This window comes from Aegilops tauschii, chromosome 3 (genome assembly GCF_002575655.3).
Source record: "Aegilops tauschii subsp. strangulata cultivar AL8/78 chromosome 3, Aet v6.0, whole genome shotgun sequence".
Taxonomy (NCBI): domain Eukaryota; kingdom Viridiplantae; phylum Streptophyta; class Magnoliopsida; order Poales; family Poaceae; genus Aegilops; species Aegilops tauschii.
The window spans coordinates 181,563,691-181,578,155 of record NC_053037.3 but is presented as its reverse complement, the minus strand read 5'-3'; positions in this window follow the sequence as shown (position 1 = coordinate 181,578,155).

The following is a 14,465-nucleotide window of genomic DNA, read 5'->3' as shown; positions in this document are numbered from 1 at the left end:
GTATTTTTTGGAGTACCGGAGAGTTACGGGAATTCGTATTGGGCCTTAATGGGCCATACGGGAAAGGAGAGAAAGGCCTCAAAAGGTGGCCGCACCCCTCCCCCTGATCTGGTCCAAATTGGACTAGGGAAGGGGGGCGCCCCCTTCCTTCTTTCTCCTTCTCCTTTCCCTTCTCCTATTCCAACAAGGAAAGGAGGAGTCCTACTCCCGGTGGGAGTAGGACTCCCCTTCTGGCGCGCCTCTCCTCCCTAGGCCGGCGGCCTCCCCCTTGCTCCTTTATATACGGGGGCAGGGGGGCACCCCATGGACACACACTTGATATACGATATTTTAGCCGTGTGCGGTGCCCACCTCCACCATATTACACCTCGATAATACCGTTGCGGAGCTTAGGCGAAGCCCTGCGTCGGTGGAACATCATCATCGTCACCACGCCGTCGTGCTGACGAAACTCTCCCTCAACACTCGGCTGGATCGGAGTTCGAGGGACGTCATCGAGCTGAACGTGTGTAGAACTCGGAGGTGCCGTGCGTTCGGTACTTGATCGGTCGGATCGTGAAGACGTACGACTACATCAACCGCGTTGTGATAACGCTTCCGCTGTCGGTCTATGAGCGTACGTGGACAACACTCCCCCCTCTTGTTGCTATGCATCACCATGATCTTGTGTGTGCGTAGGAATTTTTTGAAATTACTACGTTCCCCATCAGTGGTATCAGAGCCTGGTTTTATGCGTTGATGCTATGCATGAGTAGAACACAAGTGAGTTGTGGGCGATATAAGTCATACTGCTTACCAGCATGTCATACTTTGGTTCAGCGGTATTGTGAGATGAAGCGGCCCGGACCGACATTACGCGTACGCTTACGCAAGACTGGTTTAACCGTTGCAAGCACTTGTTGCTTAAAGGTGACCGGTGGGTGTCTGTCTCTCTCACTTTAGTTGAACCGAGTGTGGCTACGCCCGGTCCTTGCGAAGGTTAAAACAGCACCAACTTGACAAACTATCGTTGTGCTTTGATGCGTAGGTAAGAACGGTTCTTGCTAAGCCCGTAGCAGCCACGTAAAACTTGCACCAACAAAATAGAGGACGTCTAACTTGTTTTTGCAGGGCATGTTGTGATGTGATATGGTCAAGACATGATGTGATATAATTTGTTGTATGAGATGATCATGTTTTGTAACCGAGTTATCGGCAACTGGCAGGAGCCATATGGTTGTCGCTTTATTGTATGAAATGCAATCGCCATGTAATAGTTTTACTTTATCACTAAGCGGTAGCGATAGTTGTAAAAGTAATAAGTTGGCGAGATGACAACGATACTACGATGGAGATCAAGGTGTCGCGCCGGTGACGATGGTGATCATGACGGTGCTTCGGAGATGGAGATCACAAAGACGGTGCTTCGGAGATGGAGATCACAAGCACAGTGCTTCGAAGATGGAGATCACAAGCACAAGATGATGATGGCCATATCATATCACTTATATTGATTGCATGTGATGTTAATCCTTTATGCATCTTATCTTGTTTTGATTGACGGTAGCATTATAAGATGATCTCTCACTAAAATTTCAAGATAAAGTGTTCTCCCTGAGTATGCACCGTTGCGAAAGTTCTTCGTGCTGAGACACCACGTGTTAATCGGGTGTGATAGGCTCTACGTTCAAATACAACGGGTCCAAAACAGTTGCACACGCGGAATGCTCAGGTTAAACTTGACGAGCCTAGCATATACAGATATGGCCTCGGAACACGGAGACCGAAAGGTCGAGCGTGAATCATATAGTAGATATGATCAACATAGTGATGTTCACCATTGAAACTACTCCATCTCACGTGTTAATCGGACATGGTTTAGTTGATTTGGATCACGTAATTACTTAGATGATTAGAGGGATGTCTATCTAAGTGGGAGTTCTTAAGTAATATGATTAATTGAACTTAAATTTATCATGAACTTAGTCCTGATAGTATTTTGCAAATTATGTTGTAGATCAATAGCTCGCGTTGTTGCTTCCCTATGTTTATTTTTGATATGTTCCTAGAGAAAAATTATGTTGAAAGATGGTAGTAGCAAAGATGCGGATTGGATCCATGATCTGAGGATTATCCTCATTGCTGCACAGAAAAATTATGTCCTTGATGCACCGCTAGGTGACAGACCTATTGCAGGAGCAGATGCAGACGTTATGAACGTTTGGCTAGCTCAATGTGATGACTACTTGATAGTTTAGTGCACCATGCTTAACGGCTTAGAATCGGGACTTCAAAGACGTTTTGAACGTCATGGACCATATAAGATGTTCCAGGAGTTGAAGTTAATATTTCAAGCAAATACCCGAGTTGAGAGATATGAAGTCTCCAACAAGTTCTATAGCTAAAAGATGGGGGAGAATCGCTCAACTAGTGAGCATGTGCTCAGATTGGCTGGGTACTACAATCGCTTGAATCAAGTGGGAGTTAATCTTCCAGATAAAATAGTGATTGACAGAATTCTCTAGTCACCATCACCAAGTTAGTAGAACTTCGTGATGATCTATAGTATGCAAGGGATGACAAAAGTAATTCCCGAGCTCTTCGTGATGCTGAAATCGACGAAGGTAGAAATCAAGAAAAACATCAAGTGTTGATGGTTGACGAGACCACTAGTTTCAAGAAAAGGGAAAAGGGAAGAAGGGGAACTGCAAAAAGAACGGCAAGCAAGTTGCTACTCAAGTGAAGAATCCCAAGTCTGTACCTAAGCCTGAGACTAAGTGCTTCTACTGCAAAGGGACTAGTCACTGGAGGCAAAACTGCCCCAAGTATTTGGTGGATAAGAAGGATGGCAAAGTGAACAAAGGTATATTGGATATACATGTTATTGATGTGTACTTACTAGTGTTTATAGCAACCCCTCAGTATTTGATACTGGTTCAGTTGCTAAAGAGTAGTAACTCGAAAACGGGAGTTGCAGAATAAACAGAGACTAGTAAAAGGCGAGGTGACGATGTGTGTTGGAAGTAGTTCCAAGATTGATATGATCATCATCGCACGCTCCCTGTACTTTCGGGATTAGTGTTGAAACTAAATAAGTGTTATTTGGTGTTTGCGTTGAGCATGAATATGATTTGATCATGTTTTTTGCAATACGGTTATTCATTTAAAGTTAGAGAACAATTGTTGTTCTGTTTACATGAATAAAAACCTTCTATGGTCATACACACCAACGAAAATGGTTTGTTGGATCTCGATCGTAGTGATACACATAATCATAATATTGAAGCCAAAAGATGCCAAGTTAATAATGATAGTGCAACTTATTTGTGGCACTGCCGTTTAGGTCATAGTGGTGTAAAGCGCATGAAGAAACTCCATACTGATGGGATTTTGGAATCACTTGATTATGAATCACTTGATGCTTGCGAACCGTGCCTCATGGGCAAGATGACTAAAACGCCATTCTCCGGAACTATGGAGAGAGCAACAGATTTGTTGGAAGTCATACATACAGATGTATGTGGTCCAATGAATATTGAGGCTCGTGGCGGATATCGTTATTTTCTCACCTTTACAGATGATTTGAGCAGATATGGGTATATCTACTTGATGAAACATAAGTCTGAAACATTTGAAAAGTTCAAAGAATTTCAAAATGAAGTGGAAAATCATTGTGACAAGAAAATAAAGTTTCTATGATCTAATCGCGGAGACAAATATTTGACTTACGAGTTTGGTCTTCAATTAAAACAATGTGGAATAGTTTCACAAATTTATGCCACCTGGAACACCACAACATAATGGTGTGTCCGAACGTCATAACCGTACTTTATTGGATATAGTGCAATCTATGATGTCTCTTACCAATTTACCACCATCGTTTTGGGGTTATGCATTAGAGACAGCTACATTCACGTTAAATAGGGCACCATCAAAATCTGTTGAGACGACGCCTTATGAACTGTGGTTTGGCAAGAAACCGAAGTTGTCGTTTCTTAAAGTTTGGGGTTGCGATGCTCATGTGAAAAAGTTCCATCCTGATAAGCTCAAACCCAAATCGGAGAAATGTGTCTTCATAGTATACCCAAAGGAGACAGTTGGGTACACCTTCAATCACAGATCCGAAGGCAAGACATTTGTCGCTAAGAATGGATCCTTTCTAGAGAAGGAGTTTCTCTCGAAAGAAGTGAGTGGGAGGAAAGTAGAACTTGATGAGGTAACTGTACCTGCTCTTATTGGAAAGTAGTTCATCACAGAAATCTGTTCCTGTGACTTCTACACCAATTAGTGAGGAAGTTAATGATGATGATCATGTAACTTCAGATCAAGTTACTACCAAACCTCGTAGGTAAACCAGAGTAAGATCCGCACCAGAGTGGTACGATAGTCCTGTTCTGGAGGCTATGTTACTAGACCATGACGAACCTACGAACTATGAAGAAGCGATGGTGAGCTCAGATTCCGCAAAATGGCTTGAGGCCATGAAATCTGAGATGAGATCCATGTATGAGAACAAAGTGTGGACTTTGGTTGACTTGCCCGATGATCGGCAAGCAATTAAGAATAAATGGATCTTCAAGAGGAAGACGGACGCTGATAGTAGTGTTACTATCTACAAAGCTATAATTGTCGCAAAAAGGTTTTCGACAAGTTCAAAGTGTTGACTACGATGAGAGTTTCTCACTCGTATCTATGCTTAAGTCTGTCCGAATCATGTTAGCAATTGCCGCATTTTATGAAATATGGCAAATGGATAAACAAAACTGCATTCCTTAATGGATTTATTAAAGAAGAGTTGTATATGATGCAACCAGAAGGTTTTGTCAATCCTAAAGGTGCTAACAAAATATGCAAGCTCCAGCGATCCATCTATGGACTGGTGCAAGTATCTCGGAGTTGGAATATACGCTTTGATCAGTTGATCAAAGGATATAGTTTTATACAGACTTGCGGTGAAGCCTGTATTTACAAGAAAGTGAGTGGGAGCACTACAACATTTCTGATAAGTATATGTGAATGACATATTGTTGATCAGAAATAATGTAGAAATATTCTGCAAAGCATAAAGGAGTGTTTGAAAGGAGTTTTTCAAAGAAAGACCTCGGTGAAGCTGCTTACATATTGAGCATCAAGATCTATAGAGATAGATCAAGACGCTTGATAAGTTTTTTCAATGAGTACATACCTTAACAAGATTTTGAAGTAGTTCAAAATAGAACAGTCAAAGAAAGAGTTCTTGCCTGTGTTACAAGGTGTGAAATTGAGTAAGACTCAAAGCCCAACCACGGCAGAAGATAGAAAGAGAATGAAAGTCATTCCCTATGCCTTGGCCATAGGTTCTATAAAGTATGCCATGCTGTGTACCAGATCTATTGTATACCCTACACTGATTTTGGCAAGGGAGTACAATAGTGATCTAGGAGTAGATCACTGGACAACGGTCAAAATTATCCTTAGTGGAATAAGGATATGTTTCTCGATTATGGAAGTGACAAAAGGTTCATCGTAAAGAGTTACGTCGATGCAAGTTTTGACACTAATCTAGATGACTCTAAGTCCCGGTCTAGATACATATTGAAAGTGGGAGCAATTAGCTAGAGTAGCTCCGAGCAGAGCATTGTAAACATAGAAATTTACAAAATACTTACGGATCTGAATGTGACAGACCCGTTGACTAAAATTATCTCACAATCAAAACATGATCACACCTTAGTACTCTTTGGGTGTTAATCACATAGCGATGTGAACTAGATTATTGACTCTAGTAAACCCTTTGAGTGTTAGTCACATAGAGATGTGAACTATGGGTGTTAATCACATGGTGATATGAATTATTGATGTTAAATCACATGGCGATGTGAACTAGATTATTGACTCTAGTGCAAGTGGGAGACTGAAGGAAATATGCCCTAGAGGCAATCATAAAGTATTATATATTTCCTTATATCATGATAAATGTTTATTATTCATGCTAAAATTGTATTAACCGGAAACATAATACATGTGTGAATACATAGACAAACAGAGTGTCACTAGTATGCCTCTACTTGACTAGCTCGTTAATCAAAGATGGTTATGTTTCCTAGCCATAGACATGAGTTGTCATTTGATTAACGGGATCACCTCATTAGGAGAATGACGTGATTGACATGACCCATTCCGTTAGCTTAGCACCCGATCGTTTAGTATGTTGATATTGCTTTCTTCATGACTTATACATGTTCCTATGACTATGAGATTATGCAACTCCCGTTTACCGGAGGAACACTTTGTGTGCTACCAAACGTCACAACGTAAATGGGTGATTATAAAGGTACTCTACAGGTGTCTCCAAAGGTACTTGTTGGGTTGGCGTATTTCGAGATTAGGATTTGTCACTCCGATTGTCGGAGAGGTATCTCTGGGCCCACTCGGTAATGCACATCACTATAAGCCTTGCAAACATTGTGACTAATGAGTTAGTTGCGGGATGATGTATTACGGAACGAGTAAAGAGACTTGTCGGTAACGAGATTGAACTAGGTATCGAGATACCGACGATCGAATCTCGGGCAAGTAACATACCGATGACAAAGGGAACAACGTATTTTGTTATGCGGTCTGACCGATAAAGATCTTCGTAGAATATGTGGGAACCAATATGAGCATCCAGGTTCCGCTATTGGTTATTGACTGGAGAGGTGTCTCGGTCATGTCTACATAGTTCTCGAACCTGTAGGGTCCGCACGCTTAACGTTACGATGACAGTTTTATTATGAGTTTATGTATGTTGATGTACCGAAGGAGTTCGGAGTCCCGGATGAGATCGGGGACATGACGAGAAGTCTCGAAATGGCCGAGACGTAAAGATCGATATATTGGACGACTATATTCGAACTTCGGAAATGTTCCGAGTGATTCGGGTATTTTTCGGAGTACCGGAGAGTTACGAGAATTCGTATTGGGCCTTAATGGGCCATACGGGAAAGGAGAGAAAGGCCTCAAAAGGTGGCCGCACCCCTCCCCATGATCTGGTCCGAATTGGACTAGGGAAGGGGGGCGCCCCCTTCCTTCTTTCTCCTTCTCCTTTCCCTTCTCCTATTCCAACAAGGAAAGGAGGAGTCCTACTCCCGGTGGGAGTAGGACTCCCCCTTCTGGCGCGCCTCTCCTCCCTAGGCCGGCGGCCTCCCCCTTGCTCCTTTATATACGGGGGCAGGGGGCACCCCATGGACACACACTTGATATACGATATTTTAGCCGTGTGCGGTGCCCCCCTCCACCATATTACACCTCGATAATACCGTTGCGGAGCTTAGGCGAAGCCCTGCGTCGGTGGAACATCATCATCGTCACCACGCCGTCGTGCTGATGAAACTCTCCCTCAACACTCGGCTGGATCGGAGTTCGAGGGACGTCATCGAGCTGAACGTGTGTAGAACTCGGAGGTGCCGTGCGTTCGGTACTTGATCGATCGGATCGTGAAGACGTACGACTACATCAACCGCGTTGTGATAACGCTTCCGTTGTCGGTCTACGAGGGTACGTGGACAACACTCTCCCCTCTCGTTGCTATGCATCACCATGATCTTGTGTGTGCGTAGGAATTTTTTTGAAATTACTACGTTCCCCATCAACTCCACCATCACAGGTGCTTGCTCTTACTTGGAACTGTTATACGTGGTTGCGTTTTCCTTATGATGTCTAGTTTGTATTACTGCTGATTATGTAGAATTGCATCTGCGTAGCTTACAACTTATACCTGCAACGATCACTTACCCATAAGACACATTTAACTTGGGACTGTGATGTAGGTTGCATTTTGCATTGTCTTCTAGCTTGTACTGCTTCTAATTTCTTGAAATGGCACTTACGACGAGACACTTTTTATCTGATAGAGTGATATTGGTTGCATGTTCATATGGTGCCTAGCTTTCATTTCTTCTAATTTTGTTGAAATGCCTTCCGCTTACTGGTTTTTCATACATATTCCATCCTCCTATCGTACGTGTGAATATGAAACGCTGTCTTTTTTTGTATATATTCCATCCTCCTATCCTGCGCTTGCCTTACATCAAAGTAGTGTTCGTCTGTATCATGCATCAACCAGTTATGCAGAGCTAATTTTATTCATCTTCTTGTGGTTTTGACTTCATAAGGCAATATCAGAAAATAGGAAGGAAAAGAGTAAGTTAGGGGATGTTGGTGGTCCTCCGCACCGACGCAAACAGAGACTCTCTAGATTTTCCACTACTACTGCTAATGAAGTTGAAGTCCCAAGTCTACATGATGAGTTCATCTCCCGTACTCCACCATCGCAGGTGCTTGCTCTAAGTTGACAGTGTGATAATTGGTTTCATGTTGCATATGTTATCTAGCCTGTATTTCTTCTATTTTGATTAAATTGCACCTGTTGAGTTTATACGTTATACATGTGCATATGACATGGCTTTCTGTGTCTAGAATACACTACATCTATCTATCATACCATGTTCTTACATCAAAGTACTGCTGTTGTGTATCCCGCATCAGACACTCATGATTGGACGCTTTTAACATGGCAATTTGATAGTGGTTGCATCTTGCATTGATTTCTACGTTGTACTGCTTCTAATTTTTCGAATTGCCACTTATGACAAGACACTTTTAACTTGGCAGAGTAATATTGGTTGCATCTTTCATATGGTGTCTAGCTTGCATTACTTCTATTTTCTTGAAAATTCTTCTGCTTAGTTTGCACATCGTAGCTGTGAATATGTCATGCCGTCCTGTTTTTCTTACATATTCCATCCTCATACGGTTGTCTTACATCAAAGTATTGCTTGTCTGTATCATGCATCAATGAGTTCTGAAGAGTGATTTTATTCTTTTGTGTTGTGGGTACAGCTTGACATGGCAAAGTCAAAAAAGAGCAAGGAAAATAATATAGTAGGGAGTGCTGTTACTCGTCGGGTGAAACGGAAAAGGTTCTGCCGTCGAGATTCTGCTGGTACTTATAGTGCAGTAGAAGGTCCAAGTCCACCGGCTAAATCTACAAACACAGTATCACCTGTTCCACCAGCTGCAGCATCCGCTTCAACTGTACCAGCATCTCAACCAGTTACTCGTTCGTTTGCTCCGGAACTGGCCAGTTCCCAAGCTACCTTCACACCTAACACTACTTCCGAAGCACTGCTGACACAACATGACTTGGCAAGATCAGATGAACCTCATGAGCATCAACACCAAGACGGTACCTGACCAAGTCAAGTTGCAGTTGCATGCTCCTTTATATGTATTCTCACAGTTTGATGTACACTAACACTTTCCATATTCATTGTTGAACTAGCACCACGGCGCAAGCGGAAACAGACATCAGGGATAATGCTTGACAGATTAACAAAATCTAAAGGAGGAAGAATGGAGATCCATTTTGAGGCAGGTTTAAAAAGGCCACGTGATGCTACAGAGTCAGCCAATTTAGTATCAGAGGCAGCCGTTGCCGTTAGGTGTCATGCACGTATCCTCCCAACGTGGATCCAGTACAGGAATGAGAAAGACAATACCTAGTTTAACACCATCCTTTACCATTTATCCGTAAGTAATGTTATTCACCGCAATTAGTAATATTGTCTTGCTCTGTCCCATACTTTCTAGCTTCCTCCTAATAAGACTCACATTCTTTTTTCAACAGACGAGGTTCAAGTTGGATCCAAAAGATGATGCAACTAAACAAGCATGCACTCATGTTTTTCAGTTTGCTCTGTGACAGTATCGGTACCACCTTAGAAAATCTCACTTTGAAGGCAAGGCTAACAATGAAATCGCCCAAACATCTCCAGTGGAATATATTACACATGAAGACTAGACAGCCCTCGTTAAACACTAGTCTGATCCAAAGTATCAGGTAGGCTATATGTATTTGATCAGACCACATATTGAACTTGTATTTATGTATGTGCCTTACAAGTGTATCTTCTTCTAGGCTAACTGTTTGAAGAACAAAACTAACCGTTCTAAAGTGAAATTCCAACAGACAACAGGATCTCGTAGCTATATTGCACACTGTGAGGCTCTTGTAAATAGCTGCTACTTCCTTCTTTTTTTGTGCCATATTATCGTATCTATATTGACTTGTTCCAAATACAGAGGAAAGCCCGTGCGGACCAAAAAGAACATGAACCGAATGCAGTGCAAATCTTCAAGGATTGCCACACCAGCAAGATGAAGGGCACGAGCACACCAGTTCAAGCCGCTGTTGTAAGTCCTTACTCCTCCTGCATTGAACCGATTGGTACTGTGATGTGTTCATTTAACTACTTGGTTTGCAGCCAATGTCAGTTACTCTGTTCACTTTTATTCACAGTTGTCTTAACGTATCATTTCACCTTACATGGTTTAAAAGAGATGAAGGATATTCTTTTGGTCGTGATCTATAATCTAGTTGTTATGTTCACGTGCGCACACAATGATAAAATAGCCTGTTTGTTTTATATCTATTTTCCCATGATATGAATGATGTCATACTATGTTCATCCTACTTTAAACCATGTCTCTTTATCCTTAGATGTCAATGAATGTGAGGAAATAGACAATACAGTAGGCATGCTACATGGACATATGTTCCGAAAGTGATTTTATTATGTAGTTGGCACTACAATACATGCTAATGTATTACAGTAGTTCACCAAAATAAGTTATGTATAAATGTTTAACCTACTTTGTTTGTTTTTGTCTCATTAGTAACTTATCTGGTACACTAATCTACAAGTTCAAACTTTCAGGAAGCTATGGAACAAATGATTGACCAGCCACAACCACCTGAAGGTGACGAGGCTACTACAGGCACAATGTCACCTCTTGCTGCATTGCGTCAGTATCTCTCCACTAACAGTGCAAAAAGCACCTTCCTGCGTAATTCTGGGTTGGTTGTCAAGGTAACCTCGTCCAAATCGCCTACTGAACAAAATCTTCCTGCTAGACAGAGTGATATATCTGTGCTCCAGACACAAGTCCAATCCCTAATGGACGTTGTTTCGGAAACAAGAATAGTGGTTGAGAAATGTCGTCAAGATATGAATGGTTTTGAAACCAGACTATCAGGCATTCGCTTCGTTGTTCAAGAGCAATAGCGGAAAAAGGTGGAGATCGTGCTGCTCCATCAGATTCTACAGCCCGAAACATTAGCACTCAGGTCAAATGATCTGTGCTTCTATACATCTGATGGTGCTTTTATCTGGAAGGACTTTAAACTTTATGCCAACAGGCCTTTTGTTGTATGGTTGGAATTTATTTTGTTGTGATACAACATTTATGATGCTGCCTCACGCTGCAATAATTACGACGCTATTTTTGTATAGTGTAGGTTTATCTTAGTAATGTATTCGGCCGAAAGCTTCGTAGGAGCCCAACATGCCAACATTCGTCGGGCCCATTCCAATTGGGCTAAAAACGATTACGGGCCGAAATTGGCATGTAGCCCACTAAAAATATCTGGGCCTAAATCAGCATAAGCTTTCATATTTTTCTGGTAGGCCTGTGCCCATAGTGAGCCTTTAACAGGCCTAAACATAATTTGGGCCCTCAGTAAAAATAGGCCGTTTACAGGTGTAAATATCACGAGCCCATAAAAACATGGGCCTTTAATAGACCGAAAGTGAGATTGGGCCCTGATTGTGCCAAATAACCCACTGGACTTAGCAGGCCGAAATGGTGGCCCAATTACAATGCGGATCTTTGACAGGCCGAAATTCGGACGAGCCATAAATGAACCGACCTAATACACGGGCCTTTAACAGGCTGGAACTTCGGTCGGGCTAGATTATCGTCATTTTTATATGGGCCGTTAATGGGCCCGATATGACGTTGGGCCACATATGGCCCATGGTTTACGTCCGGCGTTAATAGGACAAAAATGACAACAGGCCGAAAGTGGCCCAAAGCTATAGTGGGCCTGTAACAGGCCGAATGTCAGACATGGCCGAATATGACCCAAATCCTTCATAGTCGTTTATGGGCCGAAAGTTTTGATGGCCTGTAAATGGGCCGAAATGAAGCCGGACCTTTAGCAGGTCGGAAATACACCGGGCCGTAATTCGGCCCAATTACTTAGCGGGCTGTTAACGGGCCAGAAGTGACCATGGGCCGCGTTGATGACAAGTTTAGGACAAGCCGTTGACGGGCCGATTTGACAAAGAATGTTGGGCCTTTAGCTCGGCCGGCCCATTATGGTCTGCAGAATCTTGTGGGCCTTTAGCTGGGCCGGCCCATTGTGGTCCGCAAAATCTTGTGGGCCTTTAGCTGGGCCGGCCCATTATGGTCTGCAAAATCGTGTGGGCCTTTAGCTGGGCCGGCCCATTATGGTCCGCTAAATTCTGTGGGCCTTTAGCTGAGCCGACCCATTATGGTCCGCTAAATCTTATGGGCCTTCGGTTGGGCCGGCCCATTTAAACTTTGTGGGCCACTTTTGGGCCGGTCCACGTGTAAAACATTTCATAGGCCCATCTCGACCGTTGGATGAGTGACACCTGCGCCAACGTGGAGCTGACGCGTGGATCCATCAGCCAATGAGAATTTTACACGTGGAAAATCGGCATTGGTCGTGGCTGTTAACGGGTTATCGGATCCAAAATCCGACCCGATAGCTTAATGGTGTTCCGTTATGGTGGATGCCACGTGTCGGTCACCCTTGACGAAAGCACTTCTTTGACGCGCAATTTATCGTCATGGAAGTGGACACTTCCGTGATGACAATTTTGGCAATGTCATGGAACACTTCTACGACAGCACATGTATGACTATCTTGATTCTGTCATGGATGTACATGCATGATAGAAAACGCGACCTACTGTGACAAACACGTATCATCACGGAAGTGTATTTTTTTGTAGTGCGCGCGCTCTCATGAGGTAGAAGCTACCCCGGATGGACCAAGCTAAGTTACCTCTCTACGCTTGCTTAAGGCATCAATTCCACAACACAACCTGGAAACAGTAAGCACAACATGAAGTAAGCATAAGCACTACGGTTCATTACACGCCCTCGTAGGGCCCCATACTTGCTTTTTGTGATACAGGAGGAAAGGAAAGGAAGGGACAGGCAAAAGCGGCTCCTACGACGCGGCTGCTCACGAGGATCGGCCCCTCGGACTCAGCCAGAGCCCTTCTCGCGCTTCACTGGGGCGGAGCGATGGGACGACCCACCAACGTCTTCGAAGCGAGCCCGACGGCGTGGCGGCTGGTCGTAGCCGCCGCTGCTGGAGCTTTCACCGGAGGAGGAGCTGCCGTAGCCGGGTGAACCACGGCCATCAGCGAGGGCGAGTTCACCCTCATCCTCGTCACGGCCGTCGCCAAGGCCGAGCACTTCGTCACCATCGTTGTCTTCAGGGCAGCACCTGGCGCGGCGACCATCTTCCCCGGACACCCTCACGAAGAGGGTCGCGTCACCATCGTACTTGAAGTGGAGGGTGCACCGCCGGCTCAGACCACGCACTCAGGCAAACGTCTGCCAGCCGCGGGCCAGGGCTACGTTGCCCGCGACGGAGACCTCTACCACAACCCACGAAGCCTTGCTGCAGCAGCCGTCGGCCTGAAGCCAAAGGCCGCTAGGACCCGTGTCCAGCAGCTCGCCAGCAAAGGAGCATGGGAGCTGAAGCCAGGTGCCGTGCTAATCTCGCCCACCCACGACAAGCTATACTACGCCGTGCAGCTCTGCTTCCAGCGGGGCGAGAAGGTCTCCAACAACATTGCGGAATACGAGGGGTTGATCACCGGCCTCAAGGCAGCAGCAGCCTTGGGGGTGAACTGTGTCGGTGTCAAAACCCGCGGATCTCGGGTAGGGGGTCCCGAACTGTGCGTCTAAGGCGGATGGTAACAGGAGGCGGGGGACACGATGTTTCCCCAGGTTCGGGCCCTCTCAATGGATGTAATACCCTACTTCCTGCTTGATTGGTCTTGATGATATGAGTATTACAAGAGTTGATCTACCACGAGATCGTAGAGGCTAAACACTAGAAGCTAGCTTATGGTATGATTGTTGTTGTCCTACGGACTAAACCCTCCGGTTTATATAGACACCGGAGGGGGCTAGGGTTACGCGGAGTCGGTTACAAGGGAGGAGATCTACATATCCGTATTGCCAAGCTTGCCATCCACGCCAAGGAGAGTCCCATCCGGACACGGAACGGAGTCTTCAATCTTGTATCTTCATAGTCCAACAGTCCGGCCAAAGGATATAGTCCGGCTGTCCGAGGACCCCCTAATCCAGGACTCCCTCAGTAGCCCCTGAACCAGGCTTCAATGACGATGAGTCCGGTGCGCAGATTGTCTTCGGCATTGCAGAGCGGGTTCTTCTCCAAGTCCTGAGTACCTGTCGAGTAGTGTCCGGCTTCCCATGAATGTTGCACTCCTCGGCTTCTGCGCCTAATAATGGCTATCCTTCACATGTCGAGCGAATGCGAGAAGTCTGGGCATTTTTGCACTTGCCACCCTAACCATGTGAGTAAATCGTCTATTTAAGGGACCGGGGATCCT